Here is an 18333-nt window from a genome sequence, read left to right as displayed (position 1 = left end):
ATGGGGGAAGAGTGGACCCCTTTCACGAGCACCCGGGGCGGGTAGTGTAAGTGTTAGGTAGAGGGTGCAGGTAAATTGTGGTTGGATATTGGCATTTGTGGTGCGGTTGCAGAATGGTGTTGTGAATGGGTGCATTAGTGTTGTGGAAATGGCTGGGCGTGTAGCCTGTTAGTGTGTGTAGTTGGTTGGGCACTCCACCACTGTGAGGATGTCGGCCAGGTGAGGCCGCAGGTGGGCTCTGGGAGCCGGTAGTTGTGAGTGGGTGCCTGAGGATCCCGGGTGTGGATCGGGCAGCCCAGTGCCAGAGAGGGCACGGAGTGGGGAGAGAGCCAGAGGGCCTTCCCCAGGTAGTTAGGTTAGGGTGAGGAGCAGGTAAGCTCGGAGGCAACTGCAGTGGTGGAGGTGTGCAGGTGGGTAGACCCACTGGGAGAGGTACACGCCACAGCCCAGAAATTGTGCGAGGGCACCGGGAGATGAATCGGGGGAGTGAGACCCCAAATTGAAGAGCACCACAGTTTGGCCAATGGGAATTGGTTTTTAGAACCCATAGTGTAAGAGGGCCAATGGTTTGGCCGGAGAAAGACCCCGGGTAGTGTAAAGTTGTTAAAGTCATTTAGGAGATAGTTAGGATTGATGAACCTGTCGCACCATACGCAGCCACTTACCTGTGGTGATGATGATGACTCCACACCTGTGTTTTCTTTGTTCTGTTGCAGGAGATGAATCGCTGTGTGGATTTGTGAGACGCATCACGACGTGGATGAGACATTGGGGTGATTCCATCTCTCCCTCCCTAGGAGGGACTGATGATGAATTGGTAATGGCAAATTTTGATGTTGAGTTGAAAATGGCAAATTTGATTGGTTAGGAGGGAGAGAAGACGAATTTGGTATATGGGAGGAACGGGGAAGACAGTAGGGATGTTTGTTGATTTGTAAAGTAGATGTTTATGAGTAGTGTTGTGTTGTGTGGATACAGTAAGGGGTAAGGGAGGGGCCATGTAGGTTACCTGGTGGGGGGGGCGTACGGTAGGAACGTACCTGTCTCACCTGGTTCCCATGTGCCCCCAGTGTGCATTACCTTACATTGCGTGCACTTTTGCGCCCTTACCACCTTACTCACTTGTCTGCTTCTTTTGTCTCCCACCTCCGAGGATCTGGCTTTGGGGTAGAGAGAGAGGAGAGAGAGGTGCTGGCTGCGCAGTTGTGGGCCTGCACTTTCGCTGTTCGCTGCCTGGATCGGTACACCATATGGACCGCAATGTTTGTGGCCACCCACAATGGACCGCAGTTCGTTTGCGGCCAAGCACCACCCGGGGATGGACCTATGGATCAACGTGGCACCTATGCCATACAGGTGAACCACTTATAGTTAACACCACCAAGTGCACCACAAGAAGAGCAAGAGACACCTGCAGGGTTAGGGGTTGTTGAAGTTATTTTTATTCCAATGAACAATGGTGACTGCACCGATTGGCGGTGGGGTGGTGCTTTTGATGCTGGGAAAGGGTGCTCTGCACGTTATTAAAGGCCGTCGGCCACAGAGCACTCGTGGGTTGGTGTATCGATGTTGGCAAGCGCGCTCTCTCTATGCATAACATCTGCATGTGTTCCTCCAAAAACAGGTCCTGGATCGTAGTGTAAATAGCAGCGTAGTCTTGTAAATAATGCTCCCTACCGGCTGTATGTTTAGTTTGAGAATTCTTTCCGGATTCGGTTATCCTGTGGGTGTGTTTCTGTGAGGAGAAGGGTGCAACGTCGCAGGGGGACATATTTACTCATTTGTGAATATCTGTAAAACTGTCGCACTCAGGGTAGAGTTAATAGTAGAGGGAACTACATTGCGTGCCACACTAAAGTAGGTAAAAATTTATCGGGTCGGGACGCCCCGAGGGTAGAGAAGGGTGCAATGTTGCGAATATGGAATTTGGCCTCCATATCCGCTTGTAAATATTCCCCTATTTTCTCCGATACTCCCCAACTCTCCCTTACCCCATTCCCTAGTCCCATTGTCTGTAAACAACACCCATTAGAGCCGATCTTCCCCTTCATCCCCCCATTAAATGTCGTGCCCAGGTCCCCCGCACCACACGTAGACAACTTTCGGACATCTTCCTAGTTATTCTTATTCTATGTCAGTTAAGGCCTCGTTCCCATTAATTATGACTCTTCGTTGCACCAGAATGTGATTATATGGCACCTGTTAGGAAGTTTAGGACCTCCCCATACCTCTCCGCATCTCTTCCCCATGAAGAAGCGCCAACTACAACAACAACAACAAAAGAGGGGGGCGGCGCGGTGACGGCATGGGGAGTGGGCGTCCTCCTTCCGGCTCGGTTAGCCGCCATTGACCACGCGCTCCACGGGGTTACCACGAAGGGGCTCCCTGTCGGCCCCTCGTCAAGGGCGGAGCCGGTAACCCCCGCACCCAATGAGAAGCCATGAGCCGATGCCATCTGGGGCGGCGCTAACGAGCCGAGGGCGTGTCACTCCCCGCCGGATATACGCGGCCCCGCGCCGGACGTGACGTCAGATGCGCCCCGAGCTTGGAAGGACAAGACGCCACCCTCCCGAGCGCTGAGCGACCTCCCCGGCATCTCCACAAAAGTCGCGACCCACGAGCGCTGAGCGACCTCCCCGCATCTGCTGGACACCACCGTACGTGATTCTGTCCCGGAGCCAGGTGCACCTGAGCCATCGACTGCCGCTTTCCTTGCCATCAAATCCCGTGTGAGTCAGCGTTGTCCCGTTTATCTGTGGTCTGTCTAGGGTTAATATAAGGTTGTGTCTAAGTGCCCACCTTCCTATGTTTCCCTCTTGTCCCTGTAATCTAACCTTTTTCCGTACGAATATACTTGAGAACTGAACCCCTGGTGTCGTATTGTGTCATTATAATCCAGCCGGGTGTCTTCTTTTTCTTATTGAGCCAGCATAGCGCGGCTTCGTCGACGTTCGAGTACAATCGGGTAACTTGTACGGATACGGCGGCCATCCCGCTCGGCCCACCATACCATCAAAGTCGTATCTGTAACAATATATATATATATATATATATATATATATATATATATATATGTATATATATATATGTATATATATATATGTATATATATATATATATATGTATATATATATATATATATGTATATATATATATATATATGTATATATATATATATATATGTATATATATATATATATATGTATATATATATATATATATGTATATATATATATATATATGTATATATATATATATATATGTATATATATATATATATATGTATATATATATATATATATATGTATATATATATATGTATATATATATATATATATATGTATATATATATATATATATATGTATATATATATATATATTGTGAGAAACCACCGGTGAAACCACCTGTTCTCACCCAGAATTGGTGCCCCGCCCACCGCGTGACGTGGCCTCCTTGGAGCCTCACGCGATCGGGAGGCGATTCGGCACGTGATTGGTGGAGGGTCAGGGAGCGCGGTCGCCATCTTATGCGACGCACACGGCTCGAAGGCTCCGAGTGGGAAATATCATAAAGGGCTTTCCTTGAAGCCTCACGACAGCCGAGTTGGGCTGGTCGATTACCGTTCTGTATTTTACGAGCGAGTAACTCCAGAAGAGAACGAGTGATTCCCGGCTTCGTGTTGGAGCTACTGGCCGACCGTTCCTGCCGGCCTTGTGCGGTATTCCATCCTGGTATCCTCCGAGTCCCGGAGCTCGTCGATTGGAGCCGCGAGTGATCTTACCTGCGTCCTGTTGGAGCGTCTGTTGCCGACAGTTCCTGCAGGCTTGTGCAGTGTATTCCATTTTGTTACCTTTCATGGTTTTTGTGATCGAGCCAATAAATAATCGTGCCTTACCCCTAGAAGGCCGATTAAAACACAATTGTGTTTATTGAGTTCTCTTTGTTCACTTCGTGGACTGCTTGAAGCCCGGACATTCACGTCCGTATTCCGTGCTGGGATACATCCCACAGACGGGATCGCGACAAATGGGTTGCTCGTCCTAGGATCATTCAAGTAAGAGCCATTCGATTGAGACGGGAATTCTGCAGTGGACGACATCTTCTGGCATCTGTTCATCGCCTTCTCACCAGCGGACGCCGTCTTGGAGGAACTTTCTCGCCGTAGGACGCTGTCTTGGGCAGAGAAGTGAATAGCCTCGGATCCCTCCAAACAACCGACAAAGAATAAGTGAATAGCCTCGGATCCCTCCAAACAACCGACAAAAAAAAAAAAAACGTGAGTATTTGTACGTGGTATTTTTCTCATTGGCAATTTGATGTGCGGGTGATATTGCGTAGTTCGTGTCGTATTTCCCCAACAGAGCGTTGTGTTTGAGCGTTGTGTTTGAGCGTTGTGTTTTGTGCCTGGTCGTATGATAACTCGTAGCCAAGCTATGTCGACCAGGGAAGTGAGAGTTCAACCTGATCATGTTGACAGTCACGTGGGTGGCGAGGTGAGCGACGCGAGCAGCCTTGACCCGGTCACTCAACCCGAGATGTTAGGAAGCGATCCCATCATGACTAAATGCATGCGTTCGCCCTTCTGGACCGGGCTGACTCCGGTTCAACAACTTGACATGTATAACAGGGAGAATGACAGGGTAGAGGCAGAGCGTGCTGCGGCAGCAGAGGGAGAGCGTGCAGCAGCAGAGAGAGAGCATGCAGCAGCAGAGAGAGAGCATGCGGCAGCAGAGAGAAAGCATGCGGCAGCAGCAGAGAGAGAGCATGCGGCAGCAGAAGCTGAACGCGTCAGAGAGCATGAGTTGCGAATGTTGACTGAACGACTGCGGGCAGAGGGGTCTGCTGCAAGAGTCCCGGAAACTGTTCATGTTCGTTTGCCGGACTGGACGGGAGACACGAAGCCAGAAGCGTATCTGGAGATGGCGGAGAAGTTGTTGGCTGCCGGTGGCATTGATGAGAGCTTGTGGGTCGGCCATCTTGTGAGCCATCTATCTGAGAAGGCGAGGGAGGTATATGCGAGGATGGCAACCGAGGACGCAAACAAATACAGGGCATTGAAGGCCGAGATTTTGAATGCCTATGCGGTGTCCGCATGTATTTATAGGAGAAATTTTTTCAGCTGGACTCGTGAGTCCAGTCAGACCTATGAGGAACATTCGCGGGCCTTGTTGGAACAGCTGCAGAGATGGTTCAAGGGGAGCAAGGTTGAGTTACCTCAAGCGGTTGCGGAACTCCTGGTGCGTTACCGTATCGATCAACAGCTTCCGCCTGACTTAGCATTGTTTCTTGTCGACAAAGACACTGTTTCCTTGGCAGACTGCGTCAACCTTATTGATAAACATGTTTTGGCGTGCAAAATGCTGCAAGTCACGCAGTCGCGTCGTAAGACGGAGGAGTCTGCGATCAAGACCGCCCCCCGTCTGCCCGGCGGCTGGATCGAGGGGAGGGGTTCTCCGATGCCCTCCACTGGTGGCGGTCGCGAGCCGCAGACCAGGGCAGGGCCCTGGTGCGATTTCTGCAAACGCGTGGGGCACGGTGAAAACCGCTGCTTCTCTAATCCCGCTAGTCCGGCCTACCGAGGCAACCCTCCTGTTAAGTCGGAGGGAGATCAGTGGAGCTCATCCGCCGGGCCCTCGCACACGACGGTGGCATCGGTGACCGAGGTCACTGCCACCGAGGCTAATTCCATTCATCCACTGTACCAGGATTATTCAGGGACAGCCTTAGTGGGTGGCCCTGATTCGAGGCTGAAGTTTGAGGCCCAATACCTTCGGGATACTGGGGCGACACGGTGTGTTCTCCGGGCGGGGGTAGTTCCGGCCTCTCAGATGCGTTATACCGGCGAGTATACCCTCCTTCGGGGCATTGACCGGGTTCTTGGCCGGTATCCCCTTGCCCTCCTCGAGGTCCGGAGTGACATTTTTAAGGGTCCAGTGACCTGTGTGGTGGTACCCTACTACCCGATACCCGGGGTCTCCTTGCTGATTGGCAATGATGCCATGGCCAGGGAGGAGTCATTGACTCTGACCTGTGGGGGGGTCACTAGATCCCAGAGTAAACAGGCGGAGAGAGTGGCGGAGTCAGACATATCTTCACTCTGGCCCGAGGAGCCTAGCGCCTCGACTCCAGTTCCCGACGGTGACGTTGCGTCAGCTGAAGTCCACCCGAGCCTCCCGTCAAGCCACCCTCAGGTGCCGTGCTCCTCAGGGACCGCTCCCGCCATGTCGCGATTCAGCAGGAACGCTAATGCTAAGGTATATGTGGGAAACCTGGGCAATGGAGCAGCGAAAGCCGAGCTAGGGAGGGTCTTCGAACATTACGGACCACTCCGCAACGTATGGGTTGCTCGAAACCCACCTGGGTTTGCAGTTGTTGAGTTTGAAGAGCCACGAGATGCTGAAGATTCGGTCAGAGCCCTTGATGGAAGGTTAATTTGCGGATCGCGTGTGTGCGTCGAGATGTCGAATGGCATGTCGCGGCGGCCTCGTTTCAGACGCCCTTTGGTCCGCAGGCCTTTCGACCCGAACGATCGATGTTACCAGTGCGGTGAAAGGGGTCATTACGCATATGACTGTTGTTCTCGACACCGGAGGAGTACCCGCCGCTCTAGGTCTCGGCCCGTTTCCTTCCTGTCAACGCTTCCCCCAACTTGAGTTTGGCCCCCTTGCCTCTCTATTGTGCTTTGTGTGAAGTGTAACTCTTGTAGGGTAGATATTAATGTGGTGTATGGGTTAAAATTTGTGTGTGAAAAAAAAAAAAACCAAACTGGTTCATTGTTAACCTGTTAATGCCTGTTAATTGCCTGTGCGTTAATAATTGCGTTATTGTTGCGCTATTGCGTTGCGTTGTATTGTTGCGTTGTTGCGTTATTGTTGTTAATAAGTGTTAATAATTGTTAATTGCGTTAATTGCCTGTTAGCGATTACCGCCATCATCTTGCCATGTGATTTGCACCTACTACAAATACTGGTTTTAAAAACGCCGTCTATTCGACGGGGTTTTTACTTAGGGGGGGAGGACTGTGAGAAACCACCGGTGAAACCACCTGTTCTCACCCAGAATTGGTGCCCCGCCCACCGCGTGACGTGGCCTCCTTGGAGCCTCACGCGATCGGGAGGCGATTCGGCACGTGATTGGTGGAGGGTCAGGGAGCGCGGTCGCCATCTTATGCGACGCACACGGCTCGAAGGCTCCGAGTGGGAAATATCATAAAGGGCTTTCCTTGAAGCCTCACGACAGCCGAGTTGGGCTGGTCGATTACCGTTCTGTATTTTACGAGCGAGTAACTCCAGAAGAGAACGAGTGATTCCCGGCTTCGTGTTGGAGCTACTGGCCGACCGTTCCTGCCGGCCTTGTGCGGTATTCCATCCTGGTATCCTCCGAGTCCCGGAGCTCGTCGATTGGAGCCGCGAGTGATCTTACCTGCGTCCTGTTGGAGCGTCTGTTGCCGACAGTTCCTGCAGGCTTGTGCAGTGTATTCCATTTTGTTACCTTTCATGGTTTTTGTGATCGAGCCAATAAATAATCGTGCCTTACCCCTAGAAGGCCGATTAAAACACAATTGTGTTTATTGAGTTCTCTTTGTTCACTTCGTGGACTGCTTGAAGCCCGGACATTCACGTCCGTATTCCGTGCTGGGATACATCCCACAGACGGGATCGCGACAATATATATATATATATATATATATATATATATATATATATATATATATATATATATATATATATCTTGTATGGGATTTAAGGGATTTAAGTCAAAATTGGTACAATTATGTATAATGATGCAAAGATTAACTGATTAGATTTTGGAGTCAAGAGGTCAAAAGTCAGAGGTTATGTCAGGTGAAAATTATATGAGTATTACTGTTGGACCTGCTATTCGTGGGGGATATGTTCCAGGAAAATTCACGAATTGCAAAACCGTGTATAGCGGGCATTGTTTCAATGGAAAAATGGGGGATAGGTTCCCGAGTCGCGAAAATCCGTGAATAGAGAAGACCAAACCGCGAATGGTGAGGCAAAATCTGTGAATGGTGAGGCAAATCCCGAGAATGTCGACGGTAATCCGTGAATGCATGCCGTGCCAGTTTCACAGGGGAAAAGGGACACAGGTAATTGCACTAATATATACTGTGGAGGGTTTTCATGATGTACAGTAACTCGAAAGGATGACGTGTTATGTTATGCAGCTGGTGGAACATCCTGCGTAGCTCTTGATTATAGTGCCGCTAAAATTCGCGGCTGCGAAAGCCATGAAAACGCAAAGCACACAGCAGTGAATGTAGAATCAGGTCATGCTCGTGGCTCGCAGAAGATGTTTTTTGCATATATCCAGCTGCTTTATGCATGGCTGGTGAAAGATGGGTTTTATATATGTGTCAAGCTAGCGGCTCGTGAATATTTTTTTTGCGCCCCCAAAAAATCACATTCATGGAACACAGCCGCAAATAGGAAAAACAAAAACCATTATTTCGCAGAACACAGCCGCGAATAGAAAAAAACCCCGCAAATACGCGGGACACTTTTCCTCGAATAGAGAAACAGGTCGCATTTTATCAACCGTGAATACGCGGAACCTGCAAATAGCGGAACCACGAATAGTGGGGTCCGAGTGTACTTTGTTACCTTTTGAACCAGTGATGGGATTTTGACCAAACTTTGTGTAAGTGCATATTATGATGCAAAGATGAACATATTGGATTTTACAGTCAAGAGGTCATGTCAGGTTAAAACGTTGTTGTTGAGGTCGGGATTTGAACTGAACTAAGTTCATGTACCATTTTCCTTTTGTACAAATTATATATTGAGGTCAAATGGTCCTGAGGTTTTCGGTCAAAGTTAGAGTAAACAAAGACTGAATCCCCACGGAGACATATCGGTTGACGTCGCGATGTCAAATTATGTCTCATTATTTCGTGTGAAGCCTGTTGCTGCTGGTTTCATCATTGCTGCGAGCACAGCTGCGCTGCTGATGCAGTGCCCCTGCTAGCACTAAGCAGGTGCTCATTTTGCCGACGTTGGAAGGATGACAGGCTGAGTCAACCCACCTGCTGTTATGTAACGGCATGACAGGAGCTCAAACTCCAGACTCTAAGATCTTAAAGCAGTTACCTTAACCGTTAAGCTCACACCAGGCTTATCATTACTGTTCATAGTTGTATTATATGGCTTATATATTACACAGACGTTCATTCTCTTGACTTTTGTCTCACTATCTGCCATAATCGCTTCTGGGCCGACGGTATAGCAAAGCTAGCACTAGCTCTGGTTATCCTCTATCCTTACCTTTGAGATTTTCTATTATCATTAACCCTCATCTACCACTTCCTATTTACTTACAGGGTTCTACTTTTTCTACCCTCTTCTCTCGTGTTCACATGTTGTCCCACTGGCTCACTGTCAATGTGTTGCTTTATACCCTCTGCCAAATCAAAATAAAGTGTGCAATTGGTGTCCCACCTCACATTTTGGCCTTATCAAACAAGGCTATGTTTTGGGGTTGGTGTAGGAGGTGGGTGGGGACAGGTTTACCCAGTTCTGGCATGAATGCTAATATAATGAGGTCATCTGCAAACATAATGATTTAAGTTGTCAACCCTCAAGATTGATAATTATTGATGAACAGGCCATGTTGAGGTCTCGAAGGTTAAGCATGCTACAGGTTCAAGTACCCCTTTAACGTGAGATGGCAGGATAGCCAAGAGATATGGTATGCACACTTCTCTGAGCCGTCTAGCCTGGGTTTCAATCCCGGCCCAGCTATAAACTGTCACCCTGATGTTTTACATGCAGGGTGTGCATCATCCTTTGGATGGATGGTATAAAGGTGGGTGTCCCCTCTACTAACATGAATATGTGGATTTTCAAGATCCCAAAATGTCCTTCACGAAGAGCAGGTGAGTTACCGCTGTCACCCTGAACAAATTCCAAAAACCTGTCTGAATTGTGGGTATCAAATGGTCTGATCTTCTTGGAGGTTCCTTGTCACCAGGTTACACTGCTTGATTATGCTATGTCAGAGTGTTGTTGCTGTCTGGACAGCGGCTTGTACACTTTAAACGCATTGACCATGTAGTTCATAAGGTACATGTAAACGGCTTATTCTTATCCAAGGGGCAACCTACACACACCCATTTATTGCGTTCTGATTGAGGTTTTGAAGCTTTACAAAACCTTACTGGCATTGAATATTCTGTCAAAAAGTGATACTTCTGCTGGGTTTGTGACGTGGATTTTTAATTTTTATTTTTTTAAATTTTTTTTTGGTCTACAAGATCGAGGCTCGTGTAAGAGCAAACTAACATTGATCACAAAAAGACAAACTGACAAATATGAATGATCGTTTTAAGGCCATTTTCCCCGCTCGAGCAGGGGTTAGCCTTGCGGGCCCCATGACAAACACATAAAAGAATAAAACATGATAAAGGGAGCGGGAGACGAGATGGAGAGCAGGGACACCGGGAGATCTGTGGGAGGGAGAGGCCTTGGGGGGACGAGGCATGGGGGGGGGGGGGGGGAGGAAGGGGTGGGAGAGGTAAAAAAAAAAACACATGGACACTGATAGGACTTCCAGGAAGGAAGTCGTATTGGGACCACACGTTGACTACGGCCAGAGAGGAAGTCCGCAAGGCATGTGTGGAGGTTTCCATGGATACCATAGGAGGAGAGTTTGGTGAGCAGAGCTGGGTGCCAGACGGTATCGAAAGCACGTGATATGTCGAGGGAGACAGCCCTAATTTCCTGTTTGGCATTGAGGACCTCCATCGATTGTGGAGACAGCAGAAGCAGCATGTCCAGAGTAGAGTGACCTGGTCTGAATCCAAATTGATGACCGGAGATCAAGCCATTGGAGAAGAGGAAGGATTTGATATCTGAAGCAAGGATGGATTCCATGACTTTGCTGATTATTGGGAGCTGGCTGATTGGTCTGTAGTTGCAAGGATCTGTTTTTGCATCTTTTTTGTGTAAAGCGGTAATGTTGGCTGATTTCCAAGCTGATGGTAGATGACCTTGAGCAAAAGAGAGGGCGAAGAGAACAGAGAGAGGGTGAGATAGAGCGGAAGAGCAGGATATTAGGACCCGTGGGCTGATGCTGTCTGGTCCAGTTGCAGAGTCAAGGTTTGACAAAAACTTCTCCACCTTGTTAAGAGAGAAAGACACAGAGTAAAGTTTGCTGAAAAGTTGCTGAAAGTTGTGGTTTTTCCAAGAAAGGTTTCTGGGTGATGTTGAATATCAATATAATTTACCAAAACCTATTTTGGAGATTGTGAGCCAGGGATGTTCCTCAAAATTGGTCCATTTTGTCTCACCTCTTCTTCTTCATTCATATGTAGCACAAGGCTTTGGGGTGGCATCATTGGCTGAGGGTGGCCGTGCCACTGTTGCAATGCCCTCTGCTAGTTCGGGCAGGAATTGGTCATTTGTTCATGGTGCAGGCAATAGCTCGCCTACTCTTTGTGAAGGACACAATGGGATCTTTAACATCCACCATCAAATGCTGGCAGAGGGGACGCCCAGTTTAACGTCCATCCGAGGGACGGCACAGGTATTGATGAATCGCCCTACCTGTGAAACACCAGGATGGCAGTTTATAGCTGGGTCTGGGTTAAAACCCAGGCTGAACACCTTAGAGGCGAGTTTGCTTACCTCTAGGCCATCCTGTCAGCCCCTTGTCTTGATAATAGAGTATTTTCATCTTGTGAAGCGGTTTTGGTTCGGCAAAATGTTATTTGTCATTTTTTTCATTAACATAAATAATATTTTGCTGCAAAGTGCGGAAAGTATGAAACTTGATTTCGTTTTTGGTGGGGGGGGGGGGGGGGGGGTAGGATATAAACATTGCAATTTTTCGGATTGAATGATGTGGGTAGTAGCGACATAACCAGAGAAGGAATAGCAGGTGAAGTGAATTTGCACTTCGCAAGACAACACAAGCTTTAATGTTGCGTAATCTGTAGGGAAAGCATCCATTGCAGAAGGGAATAAAAATGTTTGCGCAATATTGTTTCCGACACCTCAGTACATTACGCAATGTCCGTGTGACATAATTCCACGCAACGTCGGTCCCATTTTAATGGTCGGGTTGGCAGGATAGCTTTGAGGTATGTGCACTCTCATTTGAGCTGTCGAGTCTGGGTTCCAATCTGGACCCAGGTATAAATTATAAAAGGTGTTTCACATGCAAGGTGATGTCCATCGAAAGGAAGTTAGGCTGGAGGACCCGTCTGCCAGCTCCGGTCGTTCATGCATGTTAAATATCCCATTGTATCTTTTGTGACGAGTTGAGCGACTTATCGCTGGCATGTTGAGCGAATTACATATTTCTGCCAGCTTTTGGAAGAATTTTGTAACCTATTTGTTTTTACTGAACTACAAGTGCAGTCCGCAAAACATTGCACTCCGTTGCTTCTCTCTATTTGTCCCCCCCCGTTGCACCGCGGAGCGAAAGGGGGACTATGCTTTTCCCCTGCGTGCGTACGTGCGTGCGTGCGTGCGTAAGCGAAGGACCGAATTCTAATTTGGTGTGTGGGTGCAACCCACGTCAAAATCCTGACGTCTGACGCCATGTATGTCAACCTTGTGAGCGGAATATCTTGAAAAATAAGCGAAGTACCAACTTCTAATCTGGTGTGTGGGTGTGTCTAGGCATAAGGAAGAACGCTATTGAAAATTGGGTCGCCACGTCAAAATCCAAGATGGCCGCCGCCATGAATGTCTGAACCTTGTGAGTGGAATATCTTGAAAAATAAACGAAGTACCAACTTCTAATCTGGTGTGTGGGTGTGTCTAGGCATAAGGAAGAACGCTATTGAAAATTGGGTCGCCACGTCAAAATCCAAGATGGCCGCCGCCATGTATGTCTGAACCTTGTGAGTGGAATATCTTGAAAAATAAACGAAGTACCAACTTCTAATCTGGTGTGTGGGTGTGTCTAGGCATAAGGAAGAACGCTATTGAAAATTGGGTCGCCACGTCAAAATCCAAGATGGCCGCCGCCATGTATGTCTGAACCTTGTGAGCGGAATATCTTGAAAAATAAACGAAGTACCAACTTCTAATCTGGTGTGTGGGTGTGTCTAGGCATAAGGAAGAACGCTATTGAAAATTGGGTCGCCACGTCAAAATCCAAGATGGCCGCCGCCATGTATGTCTGAACCTTGTGAGCGGAATATCTTGAAAAATAAACGAAGTACCAACTTCTAATCTGGTGTGTGGGTGTATCTAGGCATAAGGACGAACGTTATTGAAAATTGGTTCGCCACGTCAAAATCCAAGATGGCCGCCACCATATATATGTCTGAACCTTGTGAGCGAAATATCTTGAAAAATAAACGAACTACTAACTTCTAATCTGGTGTGTGGGTGTATCTACGCATAAGGGAGAACGCTATTGAAAATTGGGTCGCCACGTCAAAATCCAACATGGCCGCCTTGCGTCTTCCACTTTGTCAACTCACATCACTTCACCGACGGGGGACCTAGGCATAACGCTTGTTTAATCTTCCAAAGCTGATGACTTCTTGCCCGTCAGTCGTCATGTCTGTACTGTCTGGTTTGCATTGCGTCGGAATGGTACGGCCAACTTTCCTGCACACGTGAAGAGTAGCACAGAAAGCATACCGGAGTCCTGTAATGCCAGTCCTGCCAGCCTCGTAGTAAGGCCTGTTAAATGCTATATTACACAATGAGTGTCACAGCACCAACCAATCCCACATTAATATCTTGATTTAAAATTTAACATCATTTTTTGTTTATTCGTATGCATCCTGTGGCTGCTTGGCTGCATCATTTTCTGGGAGCGTGGCTGTGCAGCTGATGCAATGCTTTTCAGCTGGCCGGTACTCATTTTGCCCTTGGCTGCATCATTTTCTGGGAGCGTGGCTGTGCGGCTGATGCAATGCTTTTCAGCTGGCCGGTACTCATTTTGCCGACCTTGGAAGGACAACAGGCCGAGTCGACTGGCCTGGCGTAAATGAACGGTACGACAGGGGCTCGAACTCGAGACCCCAGGATAGGGCTGTCAACCGAGCCGAGACCGGGACGAAATCCCGGCGGTTTCGGCTTTCGAGACGGTCTCGGGACGGTCCCGAGATAAATTGATTGACGCAATTTCTCGGTAAAAAAATCCCGGTTAAAATTCCAACTTCTTGCAGATATTTTCCATAATAGAGGCATTTATTGAGCCTTGCTTTCATTACTCTGCTTCTGCACAAGCATCATTTTTCGCAAGTGCAGCTGAACTGACACAAACGATGATAGATAACGTAAACTCACTGTTCCAGGATTTTCCCCTTGTCAACAAACAATGCACTGCAAACGAATCCGAATTCCGAATCCGGATCTTCACCAACATCTAATCATGTCGTCCTTGTCACACACGCTGCATCTCCACAAAATTTCGTCCGAATCCGTCCACAACTTTTTGAGATATTGTGTTCACAAACAAACGGACAAACAGACAGGAGTGAAAACATAACCTCCATCCACCTTTGGTGGCGGAGGTAACGAAATCAGGATGAAGGTCACAATGAAAATCCGCCGCATCGCGGCTTCATTTAAACCGTTGAATCCTTCCGCTGTATCACTCCGCCTCGCTCCGCTTTACGCTGCGGTCACGTGTCCGTCCTTGGAGACGAGTTACGGAATGTGGTTGCTATGGTCTTTTGCACATTAATATCGAGGGATTCGCTCGAGGCCCCGTGAATGGAGGGACGATGTTTATTTAGATTAAAAACACGTTTATAACGGATTATTCTCCACACAATGTATTAATACAAGTACAATACATTATGTAGTTTTATGAAATGAGTTTTTGATGAACGTTTATGTTTAATTGCAACGCTAAATCTATAAATTGTAAGAATCCCTCGGGGTTTGGTTTGACGGTTTGAATGTGAAAGTATTTTGGTTATCTTATCTCCACTTTAGGCCTGATAAGTTGATTACGTTTACTTTAGTCACAGAGTCAAAATAAGGAGGGGGGGGGGGGTGATCACTACACCGCCTGCTTTATAATTTACTAGCAGAAGTACCCGGGCGGGGGAGGGGAGGGGAACGGGGGGGAGGGGGGGGGGGGAGCGAGCCCCTTGGCGATCACAACTCACAAAATGATAATGAAACTCCAACCGGGACTCGAATATGCCTGGGCAGAAACATTTTCTCCCTCTCTCTGACATTCCGAGCAAGAAATTACACGACAATACAAACTGTAATGAGATAACCCGGTCCCGTCGGTGGCCGATCATCTGCATGTAGGCGGTGTATTTTATTTCATCCCGGTAAATGGAAGCTAAGTCGGAATTTAAGTACTCAACATCAGAAATGAATTTTTTTCATTGTTGTTTATATATTGTAATGAAATTCCATTATTTTTGAAGCCTTATTATTTTATTTTATTTTTATTTTATTTTATTTATTTTTTTACTTTGCCGGGAACCGAGCCGATCCGAGATCCCGTTATGAAAATTGAAAATTTATCGAGACGGTTCCGAGACGGGATTTTGAATCTAGCTAACAGCATCTAGCCCAGGATCCTAAGCCGGCCATCTTAACCGTTAAGCCGACACCAGGCTTCGAACATCATTGTGCCCGGGGTATCGGCTGCTTCTTCGCTCTTTGCGTTTTTTTGCTCCTAAAATGCTCATTTACACGGAAAGTTTTCAATCGCTGCTCAGTGTGTTCTGGCTACAAATGATCCCTTGTTGGAGGCATCTCACACAAATTGTTAATAAAGTTTTGTTTATTGCAGCCGAGTGCTGTGTGCAAATAGTGGCTTGGTCGGGCATTGGGTGCTTTCACATTGATAACAGAGATGTGTGGCCTGGTGCTGCTCGCTCTGATTTTGATGTAAGCTGCTGTAATGTTTTATGTAAGTCCTGCTAAACTGAATCAGCCAACGAGGCGATTTTTGTTCCATGGTGTTCAAATATATAATTAAATCAAAATAAAATAAGGATTTTAACGTTTATACAAAAACGTTTCTGGAAGCTTCCCACCGTTGATGCAGCGTCTTTGACGCCACGTTATTTGACACGCCATATTAGTTCTTCGTGCCTGTTTGTGTGCTTAAAAACAGTGAGTTTCCTGTGTGGAATGATCTTCTATTTTGTTTGAGTCCAGACAGGCGGACAGAGTAAAAAATTATTTCACTTATCTCTGCGGATTTGCTATCGGGCCAAATTCAGAGATCTGGCCGAATACTGTTAAACTACAAGTTCGTTTTCCGATTAAGTTCCGATTCGTGTTCAAAATGTAACATTCGATTGAGATTAAGTGGTTTCTTGATCATAAACTGACGTTTGCAGACAGACAGAGCTACAATGTGAACCAATTAACCCGCACAATAACCCGCCTAATAACCTTACCCCGGGAATAAGCTGCAGAAAGTGAACCACAAAGTAATCCGGTTTTTTCCTCGTGCCTGCGGGGTAAATAACCTGTAATTACACTTGCACCTGAATTTAAAATTGCTCAGACTTTGGGTGCCTATGTTTGTTTGTTTATTTGAAAATTTTAAGTTACGATGCTTTCACATTTGTCACTTTTTCCATTCGTTTGTGTGCAACCCGCAGCTACTGATTTGCTTCATTGCTGGGAGCATGGCTATTCCACTGATGCAGTGCCCCTTCACGACGTTTCTTTCATTTTTGACAAAGTTATGGCACTTTGAATTTTGGGAATTCTGATAATTCTGATGATCCCTAACTCAGTGCCATTTTAAGTTTTAATTTCCTTTAAAAAACATTTTCTCTGCAATAATAGGACCGATTGAGATCAAATTTTCACCGTAGGAGGGACTCGGTCTGTAGAATATTTTAATGGTAATTATGACGTCACAGGTCACGTGGTTCGGCCGCCATATTGTTTTTCGTGAAAACACAAAAACCCCTTTTTCTCTGCAACGGCTGAACAGATCGAGGCCAAACTTTGCAGGCAGAATCGCATACCCATGACAAACAAAAAAGTCAGCGAGCATGACGTGATGCGTCACATGGTTTCAGAGTTATGACGTTTTTAAGCATGAACCTTTAAAACCGAGCTCTTCCCTCATTTTTGATCCAATCGAGGGGAAACTTCACAAATCTGTTCAGCATGTCAATCTACTAAAATGGCCTTTTGGAATTTGCGATAGGGCACGTGGTTTGGCAGATATCGTTAATTAAACGAAAATATTTTAAAAATGGATATCTCTTGTTTATTCTAGAGTGCTCCTCAAGCCGCACCGCGCACCCTCAGCCTCGTCTCGCGAACGTCAAGAGCGTGACACAGCGCGCGCTTTCGTGAGGGGCGGAGCCAAGCCGAGCAACCTATATATACACATCGATCATTTATCGTGAACTGGAAAATATAATAAATTACTGATATTTAGTGACTCTAAAGGTTCTTTATCAACAACTTATTTTGTCGTGCTTCTGCTGACCTGTCTGCAAGGTGTATAAATCGAAGTCCCGAGGGCGAATCACAGGTGAGCCCGTCCTGAGGTAATTTGCGATTGGGAACGATTCAGAATCTGTGGGTGAATAACCCTTGGTAATTTCCCCAACAGTTTTCCGGACGACAGACTGCCGGTAGGGGACATGTATTGCAGCGCAATACTCAGAATGCTTGTTACATTGGTAAACAACAATTTCTTAAACTACAGTAGCTGTATAACTTGTACAATATAAGGTCAAGTTGAATTTACTCGTATCTTTTGAATTACTCCACAGTATTAATGATGAAAATCGAACTTTTTAACCCCTTCTTTCATCTAATTGTGCAAGTTAGGCCTACATATTCGTATTTTATATTTTTCAATTTTTCGTGCTGCCTTTTCGTACTTGCATTCACACTCCTCTTTATTGGCCATTTCCATACTTGTACTTTCAAGACACTTTGTAATCGATTCTCTTATTTGTTACAAAAGTGCTTTTAACGTACATGATGGAATCAATTATGATCTTCATGTCATGAGTGTTACCAGTACATGAATGCAATTAACCGTGTTCATAGATCATTCGGGAACATGTTCATAGATCGGGAACTGAGTGGCGTGCTCGGGAACTGAGTGGCGTGCTCGGGAACTGAGTGGCGTGCTCGGGAACTGAGTGGCGTGCTGACGAGGAGGGGAGTGTCGTTGAAGCTGAAGGGAAAGGTGTATGCTGCATTGTGAGAAGTGTTATGATTTATGGGAGCGAGACATGGGTAATGAACGTAGAGCAGCAGCGAAGGCTGGAAAGGGTGGAAATGCGAATGGTTCGGTGGATGTGTGGAGTATCGTTGAGAGAGAGGAAGACAAATGATGAATTGCGAAATATGATGGGAATAGAGCCTGTGATTGATGCTGTGAAG

General features: G+C 46.8%; 1 protein-coding gene across 1 annotated transcript in view; it reads left to right on the top strand.

Moving 5' to 3' along the window:
* The window catches only part of ADCY3 (adenylate cyclase 3), a gene marked incomplete in the record, with an annotated part of 286396 nt that overhangs the window by 27791 nt on the left and 240272 nt on the right, over positions 1-18333 (top strand).

This window comes from Myxine glutinosa, chromosome 11 (genome assembly GCF_964187855.1).
Source record: "Myxine glutinosa chromosome 11, kmMyxGlut1.1, whole genome shotgun sequence".
Classification (NCBI taxonomy): Eukaryota; Metazoa; Chordata; class Myxini; order Myxiniformes; family Myxinidae; genus Myxine; species Myxine glutinosa.
The sequence above is the reverse complement of the archived record's forward strand: the minus strand, read 5'-3'. Positions and strand labels throughout refer to the sequence as shown.